Source organism: Phascolarctos cinereus, unplaced genomic scaffold (assembly GCF_003287225.1).
Source record: "Phascolarctos cinereus isolate Bilbo 61053 unplaced genomic scaffold, phaCin_HiC Scaffold_4;HRSCAF=312, whole genome shotgun sequence".
Taxonomy (NCBI): Eukaryota; Metazoa; Chordata; class Mammalia; order Diprotodontia; family Phascolarctidae; genus Phascolarctos; species Phascolarctos cinereus.
Genome location: NW_027555847.1, coordinates 568,578,740 through 568,602,738, shown reverse-complemented (window position 1 = coordinate 568,602,738; position 23,999 = coordinate 568,578,740). Strand labels below are relative to the sequence as shown.

Sequence of the window (23,999 nt, the reverse complement as noted above, 5' to 3'; positions counted from 1 at the left end):
CAGTATCACATACAAGACAAGTCATGATGTTCTACCCTTTGCTTAAAGATCTCCAAGGAGGGGAAGCCCAGAACTTCTCAATACAGCCCATTCTACTTTGGGACAGGAATTGTTAGGAATTTTCCTAATTGTTGGAAGCTTTCCCTGACATCAAATCTAAATTGGTTTCTTTGTAACTTCTAGTTGCTCCTGGTTCTGCCCTTGGCAGCCAAGCAGAAAAAAGCCTAATCATTCCTCCAGATGACAGCCCTTCGCATATTTGAAGACAGCTATAATGTCCCCCTGAGTCTTTTTTTAACCAAGTTAAAATTCATTACTTCAACCTACTATAAATGACATGGACTCAATGCCTTGACCAGGAGTGGGGATCCTGGGGCCTGGAGGCCACACGTGGCCCTCTACATCCTCAAATGTGGCCCTTTGACTGACTCCAAACTGGACTAGGCCTCAGTTTCCTCATCTGTAAAATGAGCTGAGGAAGGAAATAGTAAACCACTCTAGTATTTTTGCCAAGAAAACCCCAAACTTCATAGGTTGGAGTCAGTCAAAGGGTCACACTTGAGGATCTAGAGGGCTACATGGGGCCTCCAGGCCACAGGTTCCCCACCCCTGTGCCTTGACCATCCTGTGTGTCCTTCCCTAGACTCTTCAGTTTGTAAATATCTTTCAGCTGTAAGTGTGATGCCCAGAACTGAAGATGGATGAAATCTGACAAGAGCAGAGCACAGAGGGGCTACCATCTTCTTACTACTAAGAAGCTTACTACTTACTACTTACTAGTAAGAAGTAGTTACTACTTACTACTAGAAACTTACTATTAAGTTCTTAATGAAGTGTGATATCCCATTATCTTTTTGGCTGCCACATCAGACTGCTGACTCATATTAAGATTCCCAGATCTTTTCCAGAGCAACTGCTGTCTAAAACCATGCTGCCCCAATCTTATGTCTCTGAAGTTGATTTTTTTTGTACCCAAGTATGAGATTTTACATTTATCCCTATTGAATTTCGTTTTATTAATGCAGTGTTCTAGTTTGTCAATATCCTTTTGGATCCTGATTCAGTCATCCATTATGTTAGCTACCCTTCCTAGCCTTGCATCATCTGCAAATATGAGGAGCATTTATTTCATCTTTGCCTTTATCCAAGTCATTGAAAAAGTGCTGAATGGCGCAGGCCAGACAGATTCCTGAGGTACTCCCATGGAGGCCTTCTGCTAAGCTGACATTTAGCCATTAACAACTATTTCAATCCAGCCATCCTAGCAGTTATGAATTCATCCAGATGAATGACCATCTAATGTATCTCTTCATTTTAGACTGAGACAGAAAATACTGGAGAATATAGGCATGACCATGACACAGTACCTGAAACATAGTAGACATTTAATAAAAAAAAAAAACTTATTGAATTGAGATGCATTAACAAAAAGGATCTCCAAAATCTGGATGAATTGTATCCACAGCATTTCCCACATCAACTAATTTAGTGTTGTTGTTCAGGCATTTTCAGTGGTGTCCAACTTTTTGTGACCCCATTTGGGGTTTTCTTGGCAAAGATACTGGAGTGGTTTGCCACTTCCTTCCACAGCACATTTAATAGATGGAGAAACTGAGGCAAACAGGGTTAAGTGACCTGCCCAGGGTCACACAGCTAGTAAGTGTCTGAGGCCACATTTGAACTCAGATCCTCCTGACTTTAGGAATGGCACTCTATTCACTATGCTTTTTGGCTGCCCCCAATTCAGTATTTATTAATACATTATTAGGAAAACTTTATCATCCTACAAGATCCCATTAGCTTTGGTACTCCATCTCATGACTACCCTTTGTGATTACAGGGCAGAGCCATGAACTCTAAAGCCTCCATTTAAGGAGGGGGCTCAGCTCCTAACATCTCCTCATTTCTTACCTGGCTGTACTGATTTGGGAATTCTCTGACTTTTCTACCATGCCCCCACATTGGGTACCTCCCTCACCACTTTTCAGCTTCTTTCTGTGTGTTGCCTTTCCCCCTTAGACTGTAAGTTCCTTGAGAGCAGGGTGTGTGTGTGTGTGTGTGTGTGTGTGTGTGTGTGTGTGTGTGTGTGTATCCATAGCACTCAGGGCAGCTGGGTGACAAAGTGGGTAGGGTGTTGGGCCTGGAGTCAGAAATACTCATCTTCATGAGTTCAAATCTGACCTTAGACACTTACTAGCTAAGTGACCCTGTTCAAGTCACTTAACCCTGATTGCCTCAGTTTCCTCATCTATTAAATGAGCTGAGGAAGGAAATGGAAAACCACTCCAGTATCTTTGCCAAGAAAACCCCAAATGGGGTCATAAATAATCAGACACGGCTGAGATTGCCCAACAAAAACAACAACAAATTCCTAGCACTCACTGGCATTGGCACATAGTAAGTATTTAATAAGTGTTTATTGACTAAATGACTAGCCACCACTGTGTAATAGGTACCTCACTGTGCTGGGTGCTGGGAATACAATTAGAAAGAACAAAATAATCTCTACCCACAAAGAACTTACATTTCAATGGGGGTGACAACAAATACATATAATTATATGTGTATATGTATATGTATCTATCTATCTATATACACATATATACATGTATATGACATAAAGTAAATATATACTTATAAAGTAGTTCAGGACAAGGTACCATGGGGCAGAGGGCATTCCAGGCATGGGGAATAGACAGTTCAAAGGCAAGACATAGGAGATGAAGCACACTGAGTAAAGAATAGAGAGAAAACCTGTTTGGCTGGATTATAGAGTATAAGTAAGACAGTAATGTCCAATGAGTCTGGAAAGGTAGGTTGGGGCCAGTTTGTGCAGGGCTTTCAAGGCCAAACAGAGAAGGTTACATTATATTCTAGAGACACTAGGAAGCCACTAGAGTTGGGCAGTCATGTGATCAGATCTGGGCTTAAGGAAAATTACTTTGGTAACAGTGTAGAATGGAATGGAATGGGGAGCCTCTTGAAGCAGGAAGACCAGTTGAAGACCAGAGGACGACTCTCTTGCAGTAACAGAAAAGTGATGAGAGCCCAAGGGTATAGTTCATCTGTACCTGGTAGCTTTAATCCATCAAAGGCAGCTAGCAATTTTCTTACTGTCTCCTTATTTTGTATGTCAACTCCCTGTTAGAGATTTTTGTTCTATAATTCTTCTTTTCAGAGAAAACGAATCAGAGTTGAGCAGCAAAGGTCTTATCCCTTCTTTGACTCTTCTTTTTCCCCAAAAATTGCCATTTAAAAAATACACTTCTTATTGTCCGTATATTGTCCCTCAGCAACCACTGGCCATTGAGTATCCTTACACCATTTTTACAAGACCATGCTATACCTGTATACTCATCTCCGGCTACCTGACCTTGCTTCCATTTTCCTATACATTCCTTTTTAAAGTCTAACTTGATTGGTGAGTTTCCTATGCATCTGCATTGGTTCCTTCAGACAAATCCCACTCTTTTTCCTCACTGGAATTATTTTCCTTTGTGTCTTCAGATTTCATTCTTGAGAACCTCCCATCCCTCCTGGGCTGGCTTCACCTGTAGCATTTTAGTCCATCGGATTCTACCGACATTTTCTCTGTGCCTTTGGAATTTCTTTCCCAAAATCTAGGCTGCCTATCAGATTATCTTAAGATTTCCTTTCCTCCATCACAAACTTTAGAATAGAAGATCCCTCCTCCTCCTGAACAAGGAAGCTGTGGAAATTGTCAACATCCTGCTTTGAGTTCTGTAATGAAACAAGTCCAGGGCAGACCCCTCTCCCCAAGAGTCCCATTATTTCCAACCCAGTAACCAGTTCCTCCCTGTTAGGGAGAATCAAACCCAGGAAAGAATTTCCCTTTGTTGGTGCCTTCACCATTTGCAGGATGGAAATGATCTCAAAAGCAAACCAAGAAGTTATTGGCTGCTCTTCTTTTGGCAGAGAAGGAGTTCCAGCATATGTCTAGATAATTGAAATCCTCCATCACTCTTATATCAGGCCTCTGTGCCAGGTTTGTGATCTTTTCCCAAACTTCTGATTTTCACGTGGGAAGTAGCAAAGGGTAGCAGAAAGAGAACTGTGTGTAAAGTTAGAAGATCTGGGCTCTAGTCCCAGTCGCACATCATAACTCTTATCCCATATAGTCTTGGACAAGTCACTTTGCTTCTCAGGCCTCCATTTCCTCCTTTGGGAAAATGAAGGGTTTGGACTTGGGTTCAAACCCAGACTCTGTCACTATCCAGATAAATCATTCCATATCTCTGGACTTCATTTTCCTTATTCTGTAACATAAGAGGATTGTACTTCATGACCTCTGAGGTCCTTTCCAGGTCTAAATCTACAATCCTATGATCCTATGACTTTGTGGGTTGTCACAAAAATCTTAGTGCACTTCTAATCCCTAAGAGCTTTGTTGTTGAGTCGTTTCAGTTGTGTCTGATTCTTTGTGACCCCACTTGGGGTTTTCTTGGCAAAGATACTGGAATGGTTTGTCATTTCCTTCTGTAGGAAACTGAAGCAAACAGGGTGAAGTGACTTTCCCAGGGTCACACAGCTAGTAAATGTCTGAGGTTGGATTTGAACTCATGGAGAGAAGTCTTCCTGACCACAGGCCCAGCACTCTATCTGCTGCACCACCTAACTGCTCCTTTAATAGCTTACAACTGCACTGAACATTTGGGACACACTCTATAATCTCTAGAATGCCTTCCAGTTCTCCCCCCCCCAAAAAAAAAACAAAGGTTAGAGGGACCTATGATTCTACGATATCAACATCCTTCCATTCACTATATACAAATCACTTCCTCACACCGAGTTCTTGGAATTATGTTAGACCAGAGCACTGAGATACCAGTAGTAGTTGTTAGGATATCAGACAGCCTTGTAACATTCCCCTCAAGCTGTATTATAGAAGTCACCACTTCATCAGAGGTAAATTGAGCAGAAGTTCCTGTTTGAGCTTTCAGCGGGAAAGTCCTGCTTCTCCCTACAAAGGAAGCCGTGGAAACTGTCAACATCCTGCTAGAAGTTCAGTGATGAAACAGATCCAGGGCAGACCCCAAACAGAAGTTGGTCTTTTGCCACTGGGTAACTTTCCACTCTGGAGGACCACTGGGTCATAGAATAAGAGATGAAGGGACTTCAAAGGCTTTCTAGTCTAGCCCCCTAATTTTATAGATGAAGAAAGAGAGGCCTAGAAAGACTAAGAGACTGTTCCAAGATCACACCGTGTCTAAGGGAGTGATTTGAATCCAGGTTATCTGACTCCAGATCAGTGTTATTGCCACCATTCTATGCATGCTACAGCCCAGGGTCCAGCCTCTAGAGCTGCCATTCTGTAACCCAGTTGTCTCTTTCTATTTCTGCCTTTCTCAACTCTCTCTTTCCAAAAGCATCTATAGACCTTCCCCTCATTAATCAACCTTCTCTTCACAGTTCCCATCTTGAATCAACAGTATTTGCTATGGTTCAGTCTTCATGACTCCGTTGACCATACTGATCATAGGGTTTTCTTGGCAAAGATACTGGAATAGTTTGTCATTTCCTTCTGCAGTGGATTAAGGCAAATAGAAGTTAAGTGGTTTGCCCAAGGTCACACAGTTAGTAAGTGTCTGAGTCACATTTGAACTCAGATCTTCCTGACTCCAATTGACTGAAGGTCTAATACTGAAGCTGAAGCTTAATTACTTTGGCCACATAATGAAAAAATGGGACTCATTGGAAAAGACCCTGGTTTTAGGAAATGTTGAAAGTAAAAGGAAGAGGGAATGACAGAGGATGAGGTGGATAGATAGTGTCATGGAAACAACGAACATGAACTGGGACAGACTTCGAAAGACAGTGGAGGATATAAGGGCCTGCTATGGTCCATTGTGTCACAAAGAGTCAGATATGACTGAACAACAACTTCTTAACTTTGGGTCCTATGAATGAGAAGCACAGAGGACACATTCTGTCTAGGTAGCTCCTGGCCTATCTTTTTCAGTACAAATATTAACATTTTTCTAACTCAATTTGCATTTGATTATAGATGAGGACCTGTGGCCATTTTCTTACCAGTAGTTACTGACTTTCAGGGCAGATGTTGGTAGCAATGACAAACTTCATCTACCATATAGGTCTTAATTTAGGCTGCCTGTCTCTCTATCTCTCTTTCTCTCTCGTCATAAGTATGCATGTATATACACATATACACATATGTGCACACATATATACATATATACACATATAAGCACACATTTATACACACATATATGCAAATTGTCCATGTATATGTGTATGTGTATATATATATATATATTTATACATGTGCATATGTGTGTATTAGATAATTAGAGGTATCTGTTTGTTATTTCCTCAACTTGAAGGACTCCTTCCATCAAAGCAGATGGAAGATTTGGTATATAAGTGTCAGGGTCACATAAAGGTAAAATAATTGCCCAAGGTCATATACCTAGTATCAGAGGCAGAATCTGAATTCAGATCCTTCAGCCTTCAAGCCTTGCAATCTATTTATTACTGTATGCTGTCCCATATTTAAAAAAATTCTATGAAATTACTCAAAACTTCCAGAATTACTTAGTTATTCAAATTAATTTGAAAGGTCAACAATTGCATTAATCTGAGCATCCCCTACAAATGTAGATCACAAGCCCTCCATCTTAGCAAGAGTCTTCATGAGTTACTGTGGTCAAAAACTTTCATCCCCTGGTGGCTAGTCCTCTGGCTCAGCCTCTCTAAGTTTAGCTAAATTGATCCTCAGACAATAGAAACACAGTTCAGTGCAAGGTCCAGTCTGGCCTTTCCATTTTGTTAAGAATTGCCAAAGCCTGGACTCTAACAGCATAGCTCTGAAGAACCCAGGGTCACCGCCATGCCCAAATAAGGAGTCAGAGTAGCACTAAATGGAGATTTTGTATATTGTTTAATGTTACGTTTCTTATACATGTACACATATATGCATTATGTATGTCTTATGTCTATATATGAATGTACTTATGTCTAACAAAGTCTCTGGGGTCACTCTCCAATTCATCTTCAGATTAGCAAGTCATCAGATCACAGCTACCATTTCTCCCTTCAGTGTTTTGGGGGTAACCCTGAGGAGGTAGGAGGAGTGGGGGGGATGGTTCTAGAGCTGTTGTTCATGAGTTCCCATCCAAAGTGTTCCTCCCAAATAAGGAGGTTTCTCACCTCATGCCTGGGTAATTGCAATAGCCTGGAGGGGCTCAGCTATTGAACCAGATGATTTCTAATGGCCCTCCCATCTCTAAATCTATTTTTCTAGGATCTTTTAAGCTGTGGGTCTGTGAGGACAGTTTGGCCATAAAACCAATCTAATGATTGAAAGCAAAAAATTACTTCAAAGCCAACTATGCTTGCTCAAGTAAGCTGCTCTGAAAATTGACTGGCATCTCCTTCCTGGATAGTATTCCAACTGGCAAGTGTAATGCAGATGGTTTCCTGTTCAACTGCAATGGGATGTGTGCAAAAGTCGTGTCTTTAGAAGGTCATTTCATCTGTTGCTGGGTTGTGTGAGCACAGTGAGGCATTGAGAGAAAACATGGGTAAGCTTTGAGATCACTTCTCTGCAGCAAGCCCGTTCTTCTGAATTTCACCCAAAGTTTTCATAAAACGAAACTGTACTTTTTATGGTCATAAAAAGAAAAACTGGAGAACTTTTGTTCTCTAAAAGTTGAGTGGGGGAGAGGAGTCCTTCCCCCACCTCCTCCGCTGAGTAGAGGCTCTTTTTTTCCAACTACAACTCTGCATTTATATGTGTCATGGGAATCAATCTCATCATTAGTATTACTTGAATTCTTTAATTTGCCTGTGCCCCCACACACCACCCCATCCTGCCACCCACAAACTCCCATGACGACATTGTACTGTCTTAATCTGGACACTGTCCCATGATCCCCTTTGAGTACCTAGCCCCAGTTCAAGAAACACTGACATGAAGCTTCCACAGTACCTCCTTCTGGGGAGCTACACATGCTAAACTATCGTAAATAAGACAAATAATAACAATTAATGTTTTTATAGCACTTTCTATGTACCAAACACTGTGCTAAGTACTTTACAATTATTACCTTACTTGATCCTCACAACTCCCCTGGAAGGTAAGTACTATTATCCCCATTTTACAGATAAGAGAACTGAGGCAAATAGAGGTTAAGTGACTTACTCTGGGTCACATGGCTAGTAAATGTCTGAGGCCAGATTTGAACTCAGTTCTTCTCAGTTCTCAGGCCTAACTCCCAGCCTAGCACTCTGTCCCCTGTGCTAAGGTCTGTTTCAGTTTTTGTCTTGCGACAGAGATGATAGTATTTATGTTAGCCTTTGACCAGATTTTGGCTTTATTGAGAGAAGGAAAACAAAGATTTTCTCCTTTTTATCACAGTCCCCAAGACAGATTTGCCAGTTACTAAAAGAAATTGCTTCCCTGCTTTCCCACACCTTTCCCTGTGAACTTTGGTCCTTAGTGAGATGCTGGCTTCTCCTCGAAGCAGAAATGAGCTAAGTCCAATAAGGTTTCTTCAGATTCTACCAATCATTAACTCAGCAGATGTTATTTCAGTTTGTTCTTACCCTCTGACCACCACTCACCCCACTACCACCACCACCACCACCATTACCTCCTCCCCCTCCTCCTTTTGGCTTTTGACTCAGTGACGCAGTAACTCAATCAGAAATGCCTAAAGATGTTTTTCAGTTTTGGGGAGGTTTTTTGCCCTTGGGTCACTGAAAGGAAAGACAGAGGGAGTAAACTCATCTCAGTCCATGAAACCTCCCTTTGCTGGTAGAAATATCCTTTGACATGTGATTCACTATACTTGCCTCCTAAATGCAGTCATGAAATGGCAGATCTCCTGATAGAATGAGGAATAATTCCTTTCAAAGAGAAGTAGTTAGCACAGTCTCCCTCATTCTATACTTTCGACAGTGGGAATTTGGAACACTTTCTCTGAGTCTTCTATCCTGGTTCCTGCCTCCTCTCCTTCCCCCTCTCTGCTCCCCCACCCCAACTGCCTAGCAGTTGAATTGACTGGGACAAAGGAACCAGTTTACCTGGAAAGCCAAGTTCCTTCTGATCCTCCTCACCAGCCTATAGTTCCTGTTCAGAGAACTCTCAAAAAATTAAAAATCCTAAACCATTAGAGGGCAGCATGTGTCTAGCACATAGGATTGAACAGATTCGTGGTTGTTGGATTTTTGTGTGTTTTTTTTTCTCCCTAATTACAGGATGTTCCATAAAGAAGCAGAAATACCAATGCTCAAGTCAGCATAAAAACAAGTTAGAAGGAGAAAGAGGGACAGGGACAGGTCTGGGACAGGGGGAGAGAGAGAGAAGGAGATGAGGGTTGCTTAAAGGGAAGGGGAAAGGGAAAGAGGAAGGAGGAGGGAAAAGAGGAGGAGGAGGGGCAAGAGAAAAGGCAAGGAAAGAGAGGGAGGGGTAGGAGTAGGGAAGAGGCAAAGAAAGAGAAGAAGGGGTGGAAGAGGGAGGGAGGAGAGAAAGGGTAGAGGGGAGGAGAAAAGGAAAAAGGAGGAAAGGAAATAGAGAGTAACTGAGAAGAGAGAAAAGGGAAGAGAAGAAGGGAGGGCAAGTAAGGCAGAGAGAATTAAAGGGATGGAAGAGGAGAGGGAATGGGAAGAGAGAGGAAGGGCTCCTCTCTAGGAGGGCATCCTGCATATCCCCATCACACATAAGCATCAATGCCAAAATTATTCCTCAAACTATTTCTCCTACCCAACGCCTGGCCAGAATTTGAGAATTTGGCCAGAATATGCCCCTCGGATCCAATAATCCCATTGTAACAACTTTAAAACTACTGGACAGAGCAGGACAAGAGGAAAGCCTTCACTGCAATGCCCTTTACAAGCCTCGATTTTCAGCCTCTCGGAACGAAAGTACAAAGGAGCCCCTTGATGGCTGGCAGAGGCTGGGGTACGGCTGGGTTTTACAAGGAAGAGTGAAACCCGATCCCACCAACTAGATATAACATCTTTGTCAGCCTATGGGATGACCCAATTCCGAAACCAGCCATTTGGCTGTGAAGAGATATGTATCACACTCCCAGCTCTCAAAGGAGGTGGGGGGCTTGCCAATGAGGTACGCAATGTGGCTTTCTTCCTAGGGACCAACCCAGACTCGGGCTTTAGTTTCCTCGGCAAACACAGCACTGCGTTTAAAAGGACTCCCCTTCTGCAAGCAGACTTTAGGCTCCTTCCTCCTCTTACTACGTGCCTCTTTTTGATTCATCAAGGTGTCCCACGTAACAGAAGGAGCCCCGTCTGCCTGAAAAACAAACAAAAACGTTGAAACTACCGTTCATGCAATGCCCATGCCCTAGTCACCAAAGGAAGGCAAAAATCTACAATTCTGGTGTAGCCCAGAGCAGTAACAAGGATGGGGGAAAGGAAGGAGGGTGGGGGTATATGTTCCAGGGCACTAATATCTGGGGGTAGGAGGGAAGGTACACTTCAACTCCAAGGTGAGTGAAGTGCCAGGACCTCACCACAATTTTCTACAGTTCTCTGCTGGGTCCGGGACAACGTCCCTGTCACTGCACCCTCAGAGTCAACGTGCTTTGGCACCTCCTTCCTGAGACACACTTTCTCCACCCCCTTCCCCCTCTACCTCTACCGTTTTTTAGGATCAGCTCAGGTGTTAACTACAAACTGGATCCCCTACCTAAAAAGAGAGCTCTCTCCTCCTCCTCCTTCTTGTCTCTCTCAATCACTCTCTCGATCTCGATCTCTATCTCTCCCTCTCTCTCTCTCTCCCCCTCCTCCCCCTTTCCCTCTCTCTCCCTCCTTTGTTTGAACAGCACCTATGCACTGAATATGTGCTCATTTGTATTATAGTCATAGAGTGCTGGGATCACAGAATTTGGGGCAGAAAGGACCTCAGAGACCCTACTCTAACATCTTCATTTTTAAGGTAAGGAAACTCAAGCCTTAAAAAGGAGAGACTGGCTTGGCTTCCCTTCCTTGATAAACTGCAAGCTTCCTGAAGTTAGAGACTGGTTTATTTATCTTTACATTCCCAGCATTTAGCAGAATACCTGGCACTTGGTGAGTACAGTTTGCTGCATTGCAAAATTTGAGGGACTTTGGATTCCTAACATAAAACCAAATGCAGAACACCCAAGAAAGTCCTTTTCGGACCAGCCTACTAGTTGCTTAGATAATTTGAGTTTTTATGACAGAACTTTAATATTCGACAAGATTCTCCTTTTGTTTCTCCTCCTCCAAAAGGATCTTATATCCCTGGGAAAAGCCAGATTATAGTTTAGCCATTTGGTGCCTTAGGCTGTTAAAATATCTGTCACCATCTCCCAGGCCATAGCCACAGTGGAGCATTTGGGAGTGTTGTCCCATTTGGAGATGCTGAGGTCCCAGCTAGAAGTTCCTCTACCTAGATCTACTGTCTACATTTCCCTATGCCTCTTCACTATTTGTGGGGCCACATTAGGAGGAAATTGTAACATACTTCCTTACTATCTCCCAATATTTCTCTGTGAAAGTGTGGAGTGTTTACTGAGCATCTGTACTCACCATCCACATAAAGTGATATGTTCCAGGGCACCCGCACAAAAACTAGGGTCTGACCATGTCACCACTATCTCCCCAACACTCCACCACCACCCCGTACCTCCAATTCAATAAACTCCAGTAGCTTCCCATTGCCTCCAGAAGCAAATAAAAAATGTTCTGTTTAGCATTCAAAGTCCTTCTAACCTAGCCTCTTCCTATCTTTCCGGTCTTCTTACACCTCACTCCCCAACAAGTACTCTTCCTCCAGTGACACTGGCCTCCTGGCTGTTTCATCTCTTGGTTCGCGGCGTTTTCTTTGGCTGTCCTCTATGCATGGAATGCTCTTTCAACCTACCTGGTTTTCTTTAAGTCACAACTAAAATCCTAGCTGGAGCAGCTAGGTGGCACAGTGGATAGAGTGCTGAGCCTAAAGTCAGAAAGGCTCATCCTTCTGAGTTCAAATCTGACCTCAGACACTTACTAGCTGTGGGACCCTCGGCAAGTTGTTATTTAACCCTGTTTGCCTCAGTTTCAACATCTGTAAAATGAGCTAGAGAAGGAAATGGCAAATCATTCCAGTATCTCTGCCAAGAAAACACCAAATGGGGCCACAAAGAGTGGGACATGAATGAAACAACTTAACAACTACAAAAATCCCACCTTCTACAGAAAGCTTTCTCCAACCCCACTTAATTTCAGTGTTCTCCCTCTTAATTATTTCCTATTTATCCTATATATACCTTGCTTTGCCTATATTTTTGTTTGCATGTTGTCTTCTCCATTAGATTGTAAGCTGCTTGAGGACAGGGGTTGTCTTTTGTCTCTTTTTGTATTCTGGGTGCTTAATAAATTTTTATTGAATGAATGAATACCTTGACCCTCGATGCCTGAAGGCCAGGTAGATTGCATTTCACCCCTCTTCTAGGGTTCTCTGGTACTGTTAAAGTTCATTGAGAGTGTCTAAGTTCTTTGCAAATAGCTCTATCCCCTACAGATGGTATTCCCTCAAGTGGGGAGGAGGGGGTAAGGGGAGAATACTTTCACCCCAGTTCCATTTACCCACTGACAGTTGGTTTAGCTTTTATTAAAAAACAAAAACATTTACTTCACCACAGATATAGAAACTTACTCCCCCAACACATGAGGCTTAATACTCTCCCCATACCACTTCAATAACTGGGGAGGGAGGAGGGACTCAGCTAAGCTGCTCTAGAACACGGTCCTGGTTCCAAATTCAAATTCCCCCTAATTTTTCCAGGCTTCTTTGCTGGGTGGGTTGACTGCAACATTCGCCTCTTGGATCCTGTTCCCAAGTCACCATGGCTCAAAGGTATGGTGATCAAGGTATGGTGGGGATCAACACTGGCACCTGAAACTGAGGGCAAATAAAACAGAGCAAACAGAGACTCTAGACCCCTTTTTCATTTCCATAGTAAAAGAGAGAGGACAGGGGAAAGTATGCCCCCATCCTGGCTGAAATCATGGCACCCATATTATGAGCAATGTTCCTCTGATCTTCACCCTCTGGACACAAGAGGAAGGAGGGCAATTGTCTTATTCTGGTCAGTTTTATCAGCCTGGCCAGTTTTAAAGAGGAAGCCTACTCTAGCTCTGCAACCAATCAAAGGAGGCTATTACCACCCATGTGATACACCAGAAAGCAGTGCCTCCATGTTAGGTGATCTGGGCATGCACAGGCTAGCTCCCCCAACACATAAATATTTGATTATCAAATGCTCACTTTGGGTATGATAGTAGACTAGGATGTGGTACCCATGGGTCATTTGATGGATTATTCCTAGATCCAGAGCCCTGACCTGACCTGAACAGGTAAAGGCCAGATACCTCAGAGGTTGAACTGCCAAATGACTGCGGGCCAGCTGGTCTCCTCCTTATGGCTTATCAGTAGGATTGTTGGCACCTCCCTTTTTCCTCCTCTCAGTCCTCCACCCCTAACTGAAAAACAGTGTATCTGCTCAGCACCAAAAATAGTTGGTAACCTGTGTACAGGAATCATGAGCAGCAGAGCACACAGAGTTCCTGCCTGAAGGAAACTTAAAACCAAAACGTAGAACATATAAAGAACTTTAAGCCTCTGTCATTGGGCAAGGTTTAATTGTTTAAATAATAAGAATAAAGAAGATGGGTTGGTAGGGAAGGAAATAATGAAGAGATATGAATCGTCCTGCAGAAGTCACATAAGGGAAAAATTACTTTGTGCCAAGATGGTGCAGAAGACTTGGAATCAGAAAACCTGATATCAAATCACAGCTCTGGCCCTTGCTTGCTATGTGACCTTGATGGAGCAGGTTAATTGACCTATCAGAGCCCATGTCAGGATCTTTAAAATGGGAACCTGTGCCGGCTACCTGACAGAGTTGTATGGAGGAGCAAAGAGGAGACAACCCTAGTGCAGTGCTGGCTTGAGAATTAGAAGGCCTGGACAGACAAGGCCCAAAATAATATCGACGGGAAGTGTGGGAAATAAGTATTTATAGAGTACCAACTGTATACCAGGCTCTCTGCTAAGAACTTTTTGCAAGTATTATCTTATTTGATCTTCCCAACCACCTTGCAAAGTAGATGCTATGATTATCCCCATATTATAGTTGAGTAAACTGAGACAAATAGAGGTTAAGTGACTTGCTTGGGGGCACACTGCTGGTAAGTGTCAGAAGCAGGATTTGAACTCAGGACTTCCTGACAATAGGAAAGAATCTAATTAGATGAAATTCAACAGGGATTAATGTAAAATTCAATCTAGATTCAAAAACTCAACTTCAAGAGTACATGACTGGAGAGGAATAACTAGATAATTGTTCCTGGGTGGGTGGGAAAGATTTGCAGGTTTTCATGTAATGCAAATTCAATGAGCTTAGAATGATATGGCTGGTGAAAAAAAATAACAACAAGGACATTTATATATCACTTTAAGGTTTGGAAAGCACTTTTCAAATATTATTTTATTCTTATAACAACCATAGGAGGCAAATGCTATTATTACCCCCATTCTATAGATGTTTTCCACATCTATAGGTCAAATGATTGGCTTACATAGCTAGTATCTGAGGGAGAATTTGAACTCAGGTTTTCCTGACTCCAGATCTAGGTACTTGGTTGCCTATACTATCTTAGATTACATTACAAGAGTCCAAGAACTCTTTTCACTAGATCTTCATCTATCACCAGTTCCTCAAGACCCATGCATGGTCTGCAGGAGCACATGATTTCCTGAAAGCACCAGGCTTCCTTCCAGGTAACTGAGTCCTATGTGCAGATCAGCTTCTCTCTCTGTGTAACTGTTCTCTGTAACTCTCTCTGTCTCTGTTCTCCCTTTAAAAGTTCCAAGACTCAGTGCAGGGTGTGTGAACTGACTGTGAATCAATCTTTTTTAATACAGTCCTCAATGAGAAACTTATGACAAGTCAAGAAATTCACGCACATCTTATCAAGGAATTAACCTTGTCAAGGGAATTTCACACCATGTTAAGGAGATATCCTCTGTGCTAGAAAAAAGTCCTTATTAGTAGAAGGACAATGAAGACACCCCATCCCTAATCAATGGGGGACCCAGAACAAGCAAAAGCATGTTAAGAAGAAAACAGATGAACTGGAGAGCCTCCAGAGAACACCCAGGATGGCAGGAGAAATGGAGAACGTGACACATAAGGACTAATTGAGTAAACTAGGGTTGCTTAGCCTGAAGAAGAAAAATTATCAGAGTTGTCTTCAAGTACTTGAAGGATTGCCACATGGAAGAGGGGCTTGATTTGTTCTGCCCCAGGAGAGAGAACTAGCAATGCTTGGAATTTGCAGACAGGTAGAGCTAGGATCTTAGTAAGGGGGGAAGAATTCCTAATAATTCAATCTGTCCAAAAGTGTGGTGGGCTGCATCAGGAGGCAGAGGGTAGCCCTCCCCTCACTTTTTAAAAATTTTATTTTTAATTTATGGAATAAAACAAACATTTCCCTAACATAGTATAATAAAAATGATGATTGCACATGAAACTGCACATCTATTCTGTAAGACTTGCTATTCCTTTTAAATATATATAAATATATATATAAATAAAGTTATCATGTACATTTCTTTTTTTTTTCTTCCCTCCCCTTCACCCTAGAGGTGGCTACCATTAGACACAAACAGGTATACACTTATATACATACACACATATATGGATATATGTGTAAAATTATTCTATACATACTTCTATTTATCAGTTCTTTCTCTGGATACAGATAACATCATTCTTCATATGTTCTTTGTAGTTCATTTGTGTATTTATGATAGTCAAAATGACTTATTTGCTCGAAGTTATTCCTAAAACAATATTGCTGCTATTGTATACACTGTTCTCTTGGTTCTGTTCATTTTGCTCTTCATTATTTTGTTCAAGTCTTTCCATGTTTTTCTAAGATCACTGAGCTCATCATTTCTTATAGCACAGTAAATTCTACTTTATCATCAAACTGAAATGGGATAATCTTATTTGGAACTGTTACAGTAGGGGGTTGGGAGGGGAAAGGGGCTCTCAATCAGGTTTTCATGTAATACAAATTCAATGCGTTGGACTAAATGGTCTCTGAGTTCCTTTTAACTCTGAGATCCTGATTCTCATTCTGTTAAATATAAAATATTTTCATTACTGACATTATTGCAGATTTAGGAAAGTCATGTTCACCTATTTAAAGGAGGAATCACTGTTCTATTTCTCTTTGGTAGGTTCACTGTCTTTGTCTCTGTCTGCTGGCCGGCCTGCCTGTCTGTTTGTCTCTGTCTCTCTGTGTCTCTGTCTCTGTCTCTGTTTGTCTGTCTCAATTAGCCAGAGACACATCCCCACACTACTGCCCCTTGCCCTGTAGTGCCACCCATTTCAGTAACAGTCCTCCTACTATCTGTACTCAGCAGCCACTGGAAAGTATTCCCATCATTAGCTATTGGCTTTTGCCTCCCCACCCCTCCCTGGCCTCACCCTAGTTTCTGCCCACACTATCGCTTCCCATTGGGTAGTGGGTGGTCAGGAGAAAGCCAAAGGTCCTCAGGGAAAGAGAGAAGGAAAAATAAGAGAGAGGGAAAAAAACTTTTTCAAGAGGAGGAGGGAGAGAAACAAGGAAGGGAAAAAAGGGAGAATTTTGAAAGACGAGACAGTACAAAAAAAGAGAGGAAACAAGTTAGGAAGGATGAAAAAACAAGATAAGATAGATGCTGGACAGGACATAAACTAATGGGAGAATGAATTTGAAAAACAGAAGTGTAAGGTTGCAGGGTTGCAGGAGAAAAGGAAGAGGAGAAATTTAAAGACAACCAGAGATAGGATGAAAAGGGGAAGTTAAAAACAGACAGGGAAAAGAATACAATGCAAAAAAAAAAAAATGATGACAGGATACAAGCAAAGTAATGACACAGGAAATGGACACCCCATATAAGTAGGAGAGTGAGCTAGTGAAGGCAGAAGAGAGCCAGAGTGGAGGAGTAAGAGAAGCACTTTTTAAGGTTTTTCTTGTGGCTGCTTGAGATGCTAATTAGGTTTAATTACTCCATTCCTGTTTCTAGAGCTTGTGACTTTACTCCATTTGACAGAAGGAAGAACTTCCTGGTTATGAGGCTGCTAGGCGTTAAAGTATGTTCCCCCAGGAGGTTGTTTGATCCACTTCCTGGGAATCTTTAAAAACGGGATAGAAACCCATCAGTCCCTAAAAATAGTCTTTAAAATAATGGATGTGACAACAGGGGAGCTACCAACATCTTAAGGAGCAAATCTGAAGGCACAAGCCCACAAGTCAGCAAACGTCCTTCTACTTCCCTGACAGAATCCTATTTGAGCATCTCAAAGCATCAGAGGAATGTGAATGTTTGACGGCTGTTTTTCTAATGGTACATTTTAAGGGTGGAAAGAAAGCTTTGTAAGTGGGTCTCATCCAAGCTCCACACAGAGATCAAGACATTAGAACTGCGGTCACAGCCTGGTCAGGGTTTGGCAGTGAGACCCCAGGTGTCATCTCAGGGTTGTGAGATTGTAGATTTAGAGCTGAAAGGTCTTCCGGCTCATCTAGTCCAGCCTCCTTTTATGTCTGAGGAAACTGAAGCAGGGAAAGGTTCAGTGCATTCCCTGAGGTCACACAGGCAGACACAGAGGAAGATTTTAAACTCAGGCCCTCTGTCACCAGAGCCAGAAGTTTTTCTACTGTGCCATATGGATTGGTTTCTTTCTCTGGAAAAGAGAAATGAAAAGGACTTCATTGCAAGAGATTTGAGGACAGTTCTGTGGCAACTTGAGGTTAGGAAGTAGGGAGAATGATGGAATAGGAAGAGGAGCTGAACCTGGACCACCAGCAAATCATCTCACTTCTCTTAAACTCAATTTTTTCATCTCTAAAATGGGGACATAAGCACTTTTTCCAATCTATCTCATCAGGTTGTTGTGAATAAAGTGCTTTGTAAATTTTAAAGTGATACATAAATCTGAGTTATTATCATTAAATTCATATCCATGAAAATCGGCGCTGAATCAGTAATAGTAAGAGAATTATAAAGGCAGCTAGGTGGCGCTAAGTGGTCTTGATAGATAAAATGTCTGAAGTCAAGAAAACTCATCTTCATGAGTTCAAATCTGGGCTCAGACACTAGCTGTGTGACCCTGAACAAGTCACTTAACTTTGTCTGCCTCAGTTTCCTCATCTGTAAAATGAGCTGGAGAGGGAAATAGCAAACCACTCCAGTATTTCTGCCAAGAAAACCCCAAATGGGTTCACAAACAGATATGACTGAAATGACTAAACAACAACAATCAAATAATAATGATGATGAGGATGATGATGACAATGACTTAGATGTTCTTCATGAATTTTGGCTGAATGTGAAGGCAAGTGGCCATTCTCTCAAATGATAAACCTCTCTAAACTTAGTAGGTGCTTAATAAAAGTTTGCTAAATTCAACTGAATAAGACATACACAATTATAATACAAAATTATGTAATATAATAAGTGTATAAGAGAAGTGTAAAGTGCTATAAGAGTTGAGAGAGAAAGATATCTCTTCCAGTTGGATCTAGTAGGGAAATCTTTGTAGAGGAGTTGGTATTTGAAGTAGGCATTGAAGGACAGTTAAGAATTCAACAGGCAGGGGCAGCTAGGTGGCACAGTGGATAGAGCACCAGCCCTGGAGTCAGAAGGACCCGAGTTCAAATGTGGTCTCAGACACATAATACTCACTAGCTGTGTGACCCTGGGCAAGTCACTTAACCCCATTGCCTAGCCAAAAAAAAATAATAATAATAAAAATAAATAAATAAAAAAGAATTCAACAGGCAGAGACTGTAGGGAGGGTTTTCAAAGCAAAAGGAAAGTAAAAGGCATACATGCAGAAAAGCATGGTGTATGTTCCAGAGATGAAGATTAATCAGGGGAGTTCTAGAAAATGTTTAACAACTTGACTCTCTTGAGCTGGTACAAGCCAACTCCAATGCATTACTGAAAGGAGTAGTTTTGTCTGGAATACAGAATACATAAATGGATATAGATATAGGATGAGATATGGCTGCAAAAGCAAAATACTTTTGGACATAGATAATAGAGGGCCTTAAATGCTATGCTAAAAAATATAGATGTTGGTAACAAATGAGAAGTCATAGAAATTTTCATGGAAGGTAAACTTCCTATCTATTAGGAAGATTTCTCTGACAGTCATGTATGAAATGGATTAGAAGAAAAGACTGTTTGGCATACTATTGCAACAGTCCAGGCAACAAGTAATAAAGGCCTGAGCAAAGGTTCTGGCAATAGGAATATGTATGTGTGTATATGTATCAATACACACACACTCACAATATACACACATATATATATACATACACACATATTATACAATAGTATGCCAACCAGTCTTTTCTTCTAATATGTGTGTATGCGTGTATGTATGGGCACAGAAATTTAGAAAACAAGAAAAGGATTGGCTTTGGGAGGGAAGATAGAAAGTTCAAGTTTGTGCACTTTGAATTTGAGGGACCAGCAGAACATGTTAGATAAAGATGTCCAATGAGCAGTTGGAAAAGTGAGTCCATCTGGAACTAGGGAGAGAGGTCAAAGATGAAGCTATGGGACAGCTCACAGAGAGGGGAAGAGAAGAAGGCTGAGGACTTGAGGCAGGGAGATGAAGAAAAACCATCTAAGGAATAGGGGAAAAGCAGGCAAAGGAGGAAAACCAGAAGAGTGAAGTCTTGTAAAAAAACAAGGAAGCAATGGTTAAGAGTATCAAATGCTACTGCGATGTTGGGGAGGATGAAGATAAATAAAAGCCCATTGGGTTGGCTTATGGGAAGACATTAGTGATCTTTGAAAGCAGTAGATTTCAAAAGAAGAGAAAACAGAATTGAGATGACAAGAGTTTGAGGGATAAGTAAATTGTGAAGAAATTATAGAATGACGTATATCCCTGGATAGACGATTCCTTCATTGAAGTTTGGCAGTATAGGGACAGGAACTAGACCTGTGATTTCATTAGTATATGGAACTCCCAGGTGAGGAAACTCTCTCTGCCAATATAGGTCAGCACTTTCTCTTCAACATGTAATTTTAAAGTTATCTAGGATACTGAGATGGTAAGTGACTTATCCAGGGTAACACAGCCAGTATGTATCAGAGGCATTCTTGAACTCAGGGTTTTCTGACTCTCCAATTGGCTTTCTATCCACTACATCATACTGCCTCTTAAAAAAAAAAAGGCAAGATTTGAACCATAGTTTCAAGACTGGCTCTCTAATCCTAAACTATGTTGACAAAGTAAGAAAAGGTTAGAGGGTGATAGATTTAAGAGCTGGAAGAGCCCTCTGGAGCCCAACTTCCTCATTTCACATACGCATCTGTATATTTTTAAGAATGTATATACATATATATTGTGTGTGTAGCTCTGTGTGTGTATTAAAATCAGCGGGGTCCTGGTAAACGTTTAATCTGCTTTATTAACATTTTCTCCACCACTTTCTTAAGTCTAGAGTTCCAGAGGTAAGAAACCTGTGGCCACATGTGGCCCTCTAGGTCCTCAAGTGCAGCTCCTTGAATCCAAACTTCACTGAACAAATCCCCTTAATAAAAGGATTTGTTCTGTAAAACTTGGACTCAGTCAAAAGGCTGCACCCAAGGACCTAGAAGGCCACATGTGGCCCCAAGGCCACAGGTTCAAATCTTTGTTCTATAAAGTTTGGTTTCAGTCAAAGGGCGGCACTTGAGGACCTAGAGAGTCACATGTGACCTCAAGGCCACAGGTTCCCCACCCTGAATCAAGCCCTGATTTATGCTGTTGTTTTTGTCCTGTCCAACTCTTCGTGACCCCATTTGGGGTTTTCATGGCAAAGATGCTGCAGTGGTTTGCCATTTCCTTCTCCAGATCATTTTACAAATGAAGCAACTGAAGCAAACAAGGTTAAGTAACTTGCCCGGGGTCACATAGCTAGTAAGTGTTGAGGCTGGGTTTGAATTTGTGAAGAAGAGACTTCCGGATCCCAAGCCCAGGGCTCTGTCCACTGCTCCTCCTGATTTACAGCATTTGCCTATTTCAGAGGTATAAGTGCTCACGCTGGCTCCAGCGTCCCACATGGACAATCTGAGTGGTTTTCACTGTCTTTCTAGTATTTGACAGTGATAAAGTACAACGATGACTATTTGGATAAGTTGTCAACAAAACCTTTTTTCTCTAAACTCAGGTAAATTTATACCTATGTCTGGAGATCCGACAAAAAAACTCACAGAGCTGTGAATTGTTGCAGCAGAGGTTTGTGATAGAAATAGATATGCTTCAAGACATAACAAGGAGCCTGCCACAACTTCTTCATCTCTTCTAAAAACAATATGGATTCTTGTTCAAGATTTCTTGTCCAGTTCTCAGAGGAAAGTAGATGTCTTGGCCGGATGACTACAAGTAGCCTAGCTCCTTACAGTCTTTCAATATCAGAATCAATTTCAGACAACCAGACATAACTCTAAACCAATATATTTAGATTTTTTTTAAAAAGTCCCGTCTTTGTTGAGAGTAGTACAGCCAAAATAATGTGATGACAGCTTTCTGGAATAACAATGCAATTCCTGCCCCATCCCCACCCCAGACATCTTTTGCTAGCAGGTAACTCCTGTGGTGGGCTGGCTTGTGAACAATTTAAATTCCTGAGACAGTCTCCCTGCAACACACCCCCACCTCATTCAATTTAAGACAGGGACCAATCTGACATATCACATAATTCATGGATTTAGAGCTACAAGGGGCCTTAAAGGACATCTGGACCAATCCCCTCATTTTATAGATAAGAAAACTGAATCCCAGGGAGAGTAAGTGAATTGATTGATGTGAGCAGGCCCTTCATTCATTCATTTATCCAGCAAATATTCTTTAACTGGTTATCCTGTATAAGACACTAGGATCACAAAGATAAAACAGTGAAACAGTCCCTGCCCTCAAAGAATTTACAATCTACTTAGATCAAGAAAAAAATAATAGCTCCTCATGTTGCTAAAGTTGTTTAAAATTCACAACGCATTTTCCCCAGAGCAACTATGTCCTAGGCACCATTCTAAGAGCTGGAGATACAAATAAAAAAATAGTTCCTCATAACCAAAGGGCTGTAATACTGTGCATACCCTTTGACCCAGAAATACTGCTTCTAGGTCTATATCCCAAAGAGATCATAAAAATGGGAGAAGGATCCACATGTACAAAGATATTTAAAGCAGCTCTTTTTGTGGTAGCAAAGAATTGGAAATTGACAGGCTGTCCATCAATTGCAGAATGGCTGAACAAGTTGTGATATATGAATGTTATGGAATACTATTGTGCTATAAAAATGATGAGCGAGCAGACTTCAAAAAAACCTGGAAAGACTTACATGAACTGATACAGAGTGAAATGAGCAGAACCAGGAGAACATTATACATAGTAACAGCCACATTGTGCAATGACTAACTTTGATAGACTTGGGTCTTCTCAGCAATGCAAGAATCTAAGACAGCTCCAAAAGACTTGCAATGGACATTGCTATCCATACCCAGAGAAAGAAATATGTAGTCTGAATGTAGATGGAAGCATACTATTTGCTCTCCTTTTTCTTTGTTTTGTTTTATTGCTTCATTCTCATGGCTCTCCCATTAGTTCTAATTGTTCTTTACATCACGACTAATGGGAAAATATGCTTAACATGAATACATATGTAGAGCCTATATTGGATTGTACGCTGAGGGGGGTAAGGGGGGAAATGGGAGGGGGGAAAATTTTAAAAACTCAAAATGTTATGGAAGTGAATGCTGAAAACTAAAAATAAATAAATTATCCAAAAAAGAAAAAAAAGTTCCTGCCCTCAAGGAGCTTACCTTGAATTGGGAGGAAACAACAAGCACACCTAAAGTAAATATATACATATATACGTATATACATTGTTGTTCAGTCATGTATAACCCTTTGTAATACCATTTGGGATTTTCTTGGCAGAGATACTGGAGTGCTTTGCCATTTCCCTCTCCAACTCATTTTATAGATGAGGAAACTGAGGCAAACAGGGTTAAGTGACTACTTCCCCAGGGTCACGCAGCTAATAAGTATCTGACGCCAGACTTGAACTCAGGAAGATGAGTCTTTCTGACTTCAGGCCCAACACTCTATCCATTGTGCCAACTAGCTGCCCCTATGTATATGTATTCATTCTTTCTCTCTCTCTCTCTCTCTCTGTATATATATATATTTATATATATATATATATATTTATATTTATATATATATATATTTATTTATGTATCACACATATATACATCTATGTGTATGTATATACATGTTTGTGTATATATATGAACATCCATATATGTATATACACACTCTCTATATAGTAATTTTCAGTGTTGGGCCACAGACCTATTATGAGCATAATTTATTACTATAAAACCAGGGTTCCAGAGGGCACAATGGAATAGTAGTGAGAGCAGGATAGGGAAGCTGGGGAGATGGGTGACATAAATTGGAGAGGACATAAAGAGTGATAGTTGGGGCTCAACACTTGGCCTAGGTTGCCTACTGCTCTCAATTAAAAGCATTCTTAGTGGGCCATAAGGCAGTAGCTCATCATATCCTTTGAAGAAGCAAAGGTAATGCTTATTTATTTAATTGTCAATCCTTATAAGGTAGTAAGAGGAGTGATAGGAGGAGTAGAGGCAGGTAGAGAATTGCTTGACGGGCAAGGCAGGGTTTAATGTAACATTCAATATTGCTCGTTTGAGTTTGTAGATAAGCCTATAATTATGAGCACTGAGCAAAAGAGTTCCATGTTTCACAAATTGTGACACAGTAAAGGTAAACATTTCCAGGTGCTTCAGTTCATCCTTATATGGTAGGACTTCTAGGCCCTCACCATTCTGGTTGTCTCGCTATGGATATAGTCCAGCTGGTCAGCGGGCTTCCTGAAATATGGAGGTCAGGCTATGGGTTCTTGTG

The 23,999-nt window shown here is 41.3% G+C and overlaps 1 long non-coding RNA gene across 1 annotated transcript in view; it reads right to left on the bottom strand.

The window, feature by feature from the left end:
* LOC144454077 (uncharacterized) overlaps window positions 1-23,999 on the bottom strand; it is a 56,964-nt gene that overhangs the window by 892 nt on the left and 32,073 nt on the right. The gene's annotated exons all lie outside the window — the stretch shown is intronic.